Here is a 9075-nt window from a genome sequence, read left to right on the forward strand (position 1 = left end):
GCACCAGCCCAGAATTGTTCTTCGGGTCTCACCTTATACTTTTAATGGGACAGATTTTTCTCATTCAGAGGAAAAGGATCTGTACTAATTTAGGAGCCCCTTGTTAAATGCAAACTGGCCACAGAAATGTGCCTTGTAGTGCACCTAAACCAATTTAATTAAAAGCTTCACAGTCAAAAAAGTGACACATAATAAGGCATAGGGGTAAATTTATCATGCTGCAAGTTTGAAAAGTGGAGATGTTGCCTATAACAACCAATCAGTTTCTAGTTATCATTTATTTAGCACATTCTGCATAATGACAGCTAAAATCTGATTGGTTGCTGTAGGCAGTGTGCTAGACATATGATCTAGGGGTAACGTTGCAAAGCCAAGGTTTTAGGGCAGACCACTGCTTAAATGAGACCAAATGAGTGAAGGTTACAGGCATAGTTTGAATAAAAACAGCAATGCTAAAAATAATCAAATAATTAATAGACTCCATAGTGCCAACAGAATTAGGTAAGTAATAATTGCTCCCTGCAAACACAAAACAAATTTCACTCATATTTAGATATATATTCCCTATTTAAAGCAAGAAGTGAATAACTGAATGGAGTGAGACACCGTTTTTTGGCCTTTCTATGGATTTTGACACATTAGCGACCACTTCACAAATTTGAGGCATGCAAAAAATTTGAAAATAATTCCTTCCACTAAGCGCACACTGTATCATAATCACTGTTTTTACAGCTGTGAAGTGGGTTAGGTTACTGTACGATACAATGAGGGTAGAGGTAGCCCACCACAATCTGCGGTTAATGTCTGAGAGGGTTTCACATTACGCCTTAGGAATTAACGTATAGTATTCCAGGATTATGCTGCAGTCAGACTCCTGGCTCTAAACCATTTATGCCGACTTCCAAATGCAGATCTGAGTGATCTTAAAATCATTCTCCTTTTAATGTAATCTGGTAACGTGAAAGAGATCACTTATCAGATCTATTGCAGGGTCTGGAAACCACAGGCCTTGACAGATGCTCATGTTAGGTCATTATTGTCCATACTTCATCCCCCGTCTGGGCAGAGGTTCAGATATGGAGGTTTGTGTTCCAGATTCCACACAGTAAAGCAATATTACCTTTCATGGAAAAGTAGCCAACACATTTGGGAACACTTATGAAATCTGAGGCACAGAAAAAGTGCAAAAATTGCCACCCGGTGATGCTACTTCTGAGTGTGTGTGTGTGTGTGGGGGGGGGGGAAGGGGGCGGGGGCTAGGGTATCCACCATGGCTTGCACCAGCCCTGCATTGGGCACTTAGTGGGATATAAGCATGAACGTAGCAGCACGCTGTGTTCCTTATATCTCAGTGATTTCACTAGCTCCTATTGAATTAATGCACTCATTTCTTATGCGTATTGGTTCAGTCCCTCAACTAATTGCATCCATTGAATGAAGTTGATAAATGTACTTTAAGCATTTCTTAGAAAAAAGATTACCTTTTTTTTTTGCTCTCAGTGTATAGTAGGGCTTCACACAAAAAAAAGCAAAAATTAGGAAAGTTAGCGGGATGCTATCAGCCTGAAAATGCAATAAATTGATTTAGAACTTATTTTCCAACCTTAGAATACTCCCCTCAGGGAGCTGGTAGGAGGGCAGGTTAAGTGTCAAGTGCCATAGTGCATGCGCCACAAATCCTGAAATTTTGACCCTGCCCTCCATGGAACAATACCATCATCACGTCACTGCAGCGAGGTGCCGGGGCCAAAATGACGTGATTCACAGCAAATCATGTAATCGGGGATCCTACTCACTTCACTAGGAAGTAGGAAGGGTGCGGTAAGGTGGCCTGCTCCTCCGGGAGTCAGGGAGATCTATTTGGAATTTTGGAGTGGCCTGGATATTTCGGGAGATTAGGCATGTATGATATAGAGACAGATAGATTTGGGTACAAAAGTGGGCAACCGAGGTACTAACATCACTTGCTGAGTGTGATGTAACACAATATGAATGTTAGTAAAGAAGATACTCTCTAACCTTCATTTTCTCTTCCCTCTTTTTTTTACATTCAGGTATCGTCAGAATTATCATTAAACAACATGTGATTTTCCAGCTGTTGTGGAGATGTGATGTTCAGCTATTCACATATAATAACTGCATTTCAACATAACCTGGGATTTAATTTAAAAATAATACTGATGTTTACAGTTCACAGGGCCTCTTATCCCAAAGATAGAAAATGCAGTAAATCCTTTGATGACCTGGTCTCTTCAGTGTAATGTTGTGTAACTCCCAGATACCAGCTCTTAAACCTATTGTTAGACAGAATAAAAGGCGTTCAGGAAGTGTGCCAGCTCCTGGTTATTGGATTGCTTGTAAGGTTTTGTCAAGTTAACTACAACAATGATTACAACTATAATAAAAAGTAGATTTAAATAGTTTCTGACTGCATTTCAGACTGAATTCTGATTTTAAGTAAACCAGAAAGTTAAATTGTTAAAGGAATAATAAGCCCTACTTAAAATAACCCATATATCGCCGATTTCCGCTGTCCCAATAGAGCTCTATGGGGACATCAAAAGCATTCAATTTATCAAAAGACGAAAAGCTTTCCTTTTTCCGCCAGTCCTAAACACCAAATGCCATCTCTGGATGGCGTTAAGGACCTTTCTGCATGATTTTCAGAGATGAGACTCATCAGTGTAGAGGGAGCTGCTTCTGATCAATCACTGGCAGTGCATGCTCCTGCCCTATTCTCCCCAGCAATAAGTGGCAGTGCCGATCAGAGGTCTCCCCAAAGTCCCCGGATCCACTCACATCCCCACTGCCTCCCCAGCTATTAAGCCTGGGAAGAGTACAAGAAAGTAACTTGTATTAGGGATTTTTACACTTTACAAAAAGCGCATACACAGACTTTACGCCGCGTATGTGCAGTAAAAATGAACAGGGGCTGACTGTTAGGAAATAACAATTTGTTTGATCAGTCACCTATGCAATTACTGCTACTGCTGCTACTATGTGTAGGTAGGACTGCCAAGAGGAATTCAAGGCCCCGGTGCAACAACTTCACGGGGCCCCCCTTATAGGTGAGCATGGCAAAAAAATTCGCGCCACAGCTGCACGGCAAAAGTGGGAGTGTTCATACAATTGGGGGGATGCTGGGTCCCGGGCGCCGCCGGATTGGTAAGTTTTTTTTGCTTTTTTGTTTTTTTCCTCTTCCTGTCCACAGCACCCCTGTGACAGCGCCACGGCACCCCTGGGAGCCACGGTGCACAGTTTGGGAACCTAGGGTGTAGTATATAAAGAATGCAGTGTGTACATAAAGAGTTCACAGTCTCGCCCTGCCCCTTACATTGGGCAGAACAGTCACCAAAAATTGGGATTGTCCCACTAGAATCACAACATTTCATAGACTGTCCTGCTCTCTCCTACCTGTTCTTGTCACTTTCACCTCCTGTGGCTGCTGGTTTCTTTAGTTGCAGCTTGCCTGGATCTGGGAATGCTGGGGGCCTTATTTGGAAAAAAAATGGGTACATTGAGAAAATTCCAACCAGCCCTGGGGGGGAAAATGTATCAATATGCGGGTTCTTCAACACCCGCGTGTTCAGCCTCTTCCGCGATTAAATTTCAAGCGGCGCTGCATTGTAAAGGGTTAACTTCCCTTTACAATGCAGCGCCGCTTGAAATTTAATCGCGGAAGAGGCTGAACACGCAGGTGTTGAAGAACCCGCATATTGATACATTTACCCCCTGGTGTTAATTCAATAGCACCCACAAGTAAAAATTAGGTCTTCCTCCAGTCCTGACATTAAAATAATAGTATTCCCATTTAATAAATAAACCTATTTGCCTCCCTGCAAACAGCCCCAGCAATAAATTAATAGTATTTATAATTCACAAATATACCTATTTCCCGCAACCATCACTGCCATTAAATAATTCATAGTTACATTTAGTAGAGACCTCATTCTCCTCAAACTCACCCCCACATTCAATAGCCCCCAAACCACCCCACCTTAAATTAATAGTCCCCACTATTAAGTTGTCCCACCATCACCCCACAAACAAAATAGCACCCATTTATTAGACACCACCTACCTCACACACACTACAGTGCTACAAGACCTCTGTGCCATCACACACTGCCACAAGCCCCCTGTGCCATCACACACACACTACCACAAGCTCCCTGTGCCATCATCACACACACACTAGCACAAGCCCCCTGTGCCATCTCTCACACACACACACACACACACTACCACAAGCCCCCTGTGCTATCACACACACACATTACCATAAGCCCCCTGTGCCACACACACACACACACTACCATAAGCCCCCTGTTCCTTCATCATCACCATGCTGTGCCCCTTCAGCATCCCACTGTGCCCCTTCATCACAACCACGCTGTGCCCCCTTATGATCACACAGCGCCCTCCATGATGCTTTTCCCCCCTTTATCACTTTGTTCCATGCTGCCCCCCCTTCATCACTCTCTGCCATGCTGCCACCCCTCCCCTTCATCACACTGTGCTCTGCTGCTCCCCCTCTCCTTCATCACACTGTGGCATGCTGCTCCCCCCCCTCTCCTTCATCAATGTGCCATGCTGCTCCCCCCTCTCCTTCATCACTGTGCCATGCTGCTCCCCCCTCTCCATCACTGTGCCATGCTGCTCCTCCCCCTCCTTCATCAATGTGCCATGCTGCTCCCCCCTTCATCACTGTGCCATGCTGCCACCCCTCCCCTTCATCACACTGTGCTCTGCTGCTCCCCCTCTCCTTCATCACACTGTGGCATGCTGCTCCCCCCCCTCTCCTTCATCACTGTGCCATGCTGCTCCTCCCCCTCCTTCATCAATGTGCCATGCTGCTCCCCCCTCCATCACTGTGCCATGCTGCCACCCCTCCCCTTCATCACACTGTGCTCTGCTCCCCCCCCTCTCCTTCATCACTGTGCCATGCTGCTCCCCCCCTCTCCTTCATCAATGTGCCAAGCTGTTCCCCCCTCTCCTTCATCACTGTGCCTTGCTGCTCCCCCCTTTCCTTCATCACTGTGCCATGCTGCTCCCCCCTCTCCTTCATCACTGTGCCATGTTGCTCCCCCCTCTCCTTCATCACTGTGCCATGCTGCTCCCCCCTCTCCTTCATCACTGTGCCTTGCTGTTCCCCCCCTCTCCTTCATCACTGTGCCATGCTGCTCCTCCCCCTCCTTCATCAATGTGCCATGCTGCTCCCCCCTTCATCACTGTGCCATGCTGCCACCCCTCCCCTTCATCACACTGTGCTCTGCTCCCCCCCTCTCCTTCATCACTGTGCCATGCTGCTCCCCCCCTCTCCTTCATCAATGTGCCATGCTGCTCCCCCCTCTCCTTCATCACTGTGCCTTGCTGCTCCCTCCTTTCCTTCATCACTGTGCCATGCTGCTCCCCCCTCTCCTTCATCACTGTGCCATGTTGCTCCCCCCTCTCCTTCATCACTGTGCCATGCTGCTCCCCCCTCTCCTTCATCACTGTGCCTTGCTGTTCCCCCCCTCTCCTTCATCACTGTGCCATGCTGCTCCCCCCTCTCCTTCATCACTGTGCCATGCTGCTCCCCCCTTTCCTTCATCACTGTGCCATGCTGCTCCCCCCTCTCCTTCATCACTGTGCCATGCTGCTCCCCCCTTTCCTTCATCACACTGTGCTCTGCTCCCCCCCCTCTCCTTCATCACTGTGCCATGCTGCTCCCCCCCTCTCCTTCATCACTGTGCCATGCTGCTCGCCCCATTTCCTTCATCACTGTGCCATTGCGTTTCTCCCCTACCCCTCTCCTTCATCACTCAGTGCCTATCTCTCTCTCCCCCCCCTTCCTTATCACTCAATGCTTTCTGTTTTCCTCCCTTTGCCTCTGTTCCTTTACTTACCTTTGTATTGGATTATTTAATTTCATCTCTTCTCTTCTGTCTTCAGTCTTCTGTTTTCTCTCTCCTCTCTTCTCTCATCTGTCTGTGTCTTCTCTGCGTTGCTCCTCACTGAATGTCAGGAGTGATGTGATGATGTCACGCCCAACATTCAGTGCGAATGGAACAGAGAGGAATGAAGAGGGACCCCGGCACCGCGATCACGGGAGTACGTGTTTTGTTTTTTGTTTTTTTAAATAGCCTGCTCCCCCCACAAATGAAGGGGGCAAAGCCCCCCCCCCCCGCCGCAGCAGAAAGTAATAACAAAAAAAGAACAGAAAACATATAAAACATTTAAGGTTTAAAAAAAAAGAAAAGATCTAGCAGGTCCGGGCCCAGGTAATTAGTACCCACGTGCCCCCTCTCGGCGGCCCTGTGTGTAGGATCATTCCTACAGCTGGTTGCTAGGTAAATGGTTCAGCTCTCAGTCTGGCATCCTCATGTGTGCAGCCACCTACCACACTCATGCAGCTAATCATCCTGCATTTTCTGATTGGTGCTGCTGCCTTTATAAATCTCTTTCTGGCTTCATACCAATGCTGGTGATAGTTCCTGCTTGACCTAGTGTGCCTTGTATCCACACATTTTCTATTTGACATGGCTTGTTGCGGTTTTTCACTCCTGATTCTTGGCTTGTTAAACGGATCTGCATATACATCTCTACCTCCCCTGGCTTTTTTTTTTATAGGAAATGCTGTCTTCTGTACTCCTGACCGTGGCCTGTCTGTTATTTTCATTAAGTCCTGCCTGTCTGTCAGTATGCAACACTATACCATCTAGTTGCTCACTACCTCCTATCATGTTCTGTCCACTCCACCTGGAAATTGTAAATCAACAACTAATACTCACCAAGGTTAAGTTCTGGGGCCTGTCAAAGGCGAACATCTCGAAAAGCAGTTCTAGTAGATGAGGATTACATACACCTTGCCCTTAACACTGGCTAGGAAGACAAGTCTTTCACCATTGCTTTAAGTTAGCGGCGAAAGATATCTCTGGGGGATAATTCTAGGACAGCCACTATTCAGCAGGGCTGCCCTGGGTGGACTAGAATGATAAATAGGTCCAAATATTCAAGATATATAGACCCCTACATTTCCTCCATGTCAGAGAGTGAAAAAGATAATATATTTCATAGTTGTTCCTACTGTTTCCTTGCTTCATTTCACACTCCTCCATTTTAGCCACTATTGACAGTACACCCAGAAGTGGTCTTAACAAGTATAATGACCCTACCATTCTTATACAAGCATTGATAAATAAATTGGACTCTATGATAGTTTTCCTTTCTAGCACTAAAAATACATATTTGAACAGAAAATATATCTCAAAGCATAAAATAGTAAAATGTTAATTAAAATAAATAAAATGTTGAATGTCTGTCAAAAAAGTACACATAGATAATGCCATACTTGCCAACTTTAGCAGTATGACTTCCAGGAGGGGGCTCCATCACGTGGGTCCCATTGTTAGGCCCCGCCCCTGTCAAACTTTATCAATATCGGCCTATCACAGCTGCTGGCAGTGCCAGGATGCCCCACTTACTTCACCAACGAAGAGGGCACAATGCGGGTGGCTTCCCTGCTCTCCCGGGACTCCAGGAGAACTCCCAAAAACTCAGGAGTCTCCCGGACATTCCGGGTGAGTAGGCAACTATGGATAATGCACCCCAAACTGTGAAATATAAGGATATTAAGAGTCTCCTTTGGGTTCTTTGAAAGCACCCAGTTTGGAGCCTCATGCTTTTGTATGGTCACTCAGCTCCTCAGTGTCTTGTAATATCCTTATAATTTACAGTATGGTGGTGTATTTTCTTGCATTTTCAGCCATATTCTTGCTCTCAGATTTGTGTATGTATCTGAGTCTGTGCCTTCTATTTATTAAACTGTGGCGATAACACAGATTTTCTATTGGGACTTTTTGCTGAGATAGAAAATCTGTCATTGCCGCAATATTTTATTAAAATACTACCACGTAGCTGAGTGATACTGGGTGGGAGCTGTAAGACAAGCTGGCTTTGCATGCACTTAGCACTGAAATAGAAAAAATTGTTAAAAAAAATATTTTTTAACAATTTTTTTTAATATTTACCCTTTGGCAGGAAAAGGGTTTATTTGAAATAATAAAGCATTTTTCCATTTTATTGTATTCTGCTATCGCCATCCTGAGATGGCGATAGTGAAAGGAGGATTTTGGCGGTACATGTACCGCTGCTGCCCTTGTTAAATCTGCTCTCCAACGCTTTGCAAATTGTACAATACAGCATATGGCAAAGTTTTCCAGGATTGAACTAGGTAAACCAATATATTCATGGATGTGGTTGATAACAAATATACAATTTAAAAATTCACATCCTGTTTGATTTACATTAGACGACTTGAACTCCAAAGAGTGACAAGAAAATTGTTACCATTGCAGTAAGGCAATGTGGTTTGTAACTCTGTTGGTCTCAGAAAGATTTGTGTATTTTACAGAGTGTGATAACTGTCAGTGGACCAATTTATCATTCTAGCAAGATATTGTGTTTCATGAGCTTTAACACTTGTTGAATGATGACGGCAGATGTGTGAAGCTTGGAGCAGAAACATTTAATTTCATTGTAGAAAGATGTAGCAATCTAAAAAAATAGGGCTGAAAATATGGGTTCAGAGATCAAAGGTAAAATCAACAAATATTTTATTTTCCAATAAATACATTAAATAAAAACACAATATAAATTAAGCTGATCACATCACAAAATCAGGACACAATATAAATCAATCCAAAATATCCAGTCAGTGTGTCAATTAGTTGCAATAAAATTAGTGTCGTAGTTTATCTGGATCACGAGTTCATTATTACTATCATCAATTTATATAGCGCCACTAATTCCGCAGCGCTGTACAAAGAACTCACATCAGTTCCTGCCTCATTGGAACTTACAGTCTAAATACCCTAACATACACACACAGACAGACAGACAGAGACTAGGGTCAATTTGATAGCAGCCAATTAACCAACTAGTTGGTTTTTGGAGTGTGGAAAGAAACCGGAGCACCTGGAGGAAACCCACGTAAACACAGGGAGAACATACAAATTCCACACAGATAAGGCCATGATTGGGAATTGAACTCATGACCCCTGTGCTGTGAGGAAGAAGTGCTAACCACTTAGCC

Source organism: Mixophyes fleayi, chromosome 3 (genome assembly GCF_038048845.1).
Source record: "Mixophyes fleayi isolate aMixFle1 chromosome 3, aMixFle1.hap1, whole genome shotgun sequence".
NCBI classification, from domain to species: Eukaryota; Metazoa; Chordata; class Amphibia; order Anura; family Limnodynastidae; genus Mixophyes; species Mixophyes fleayi.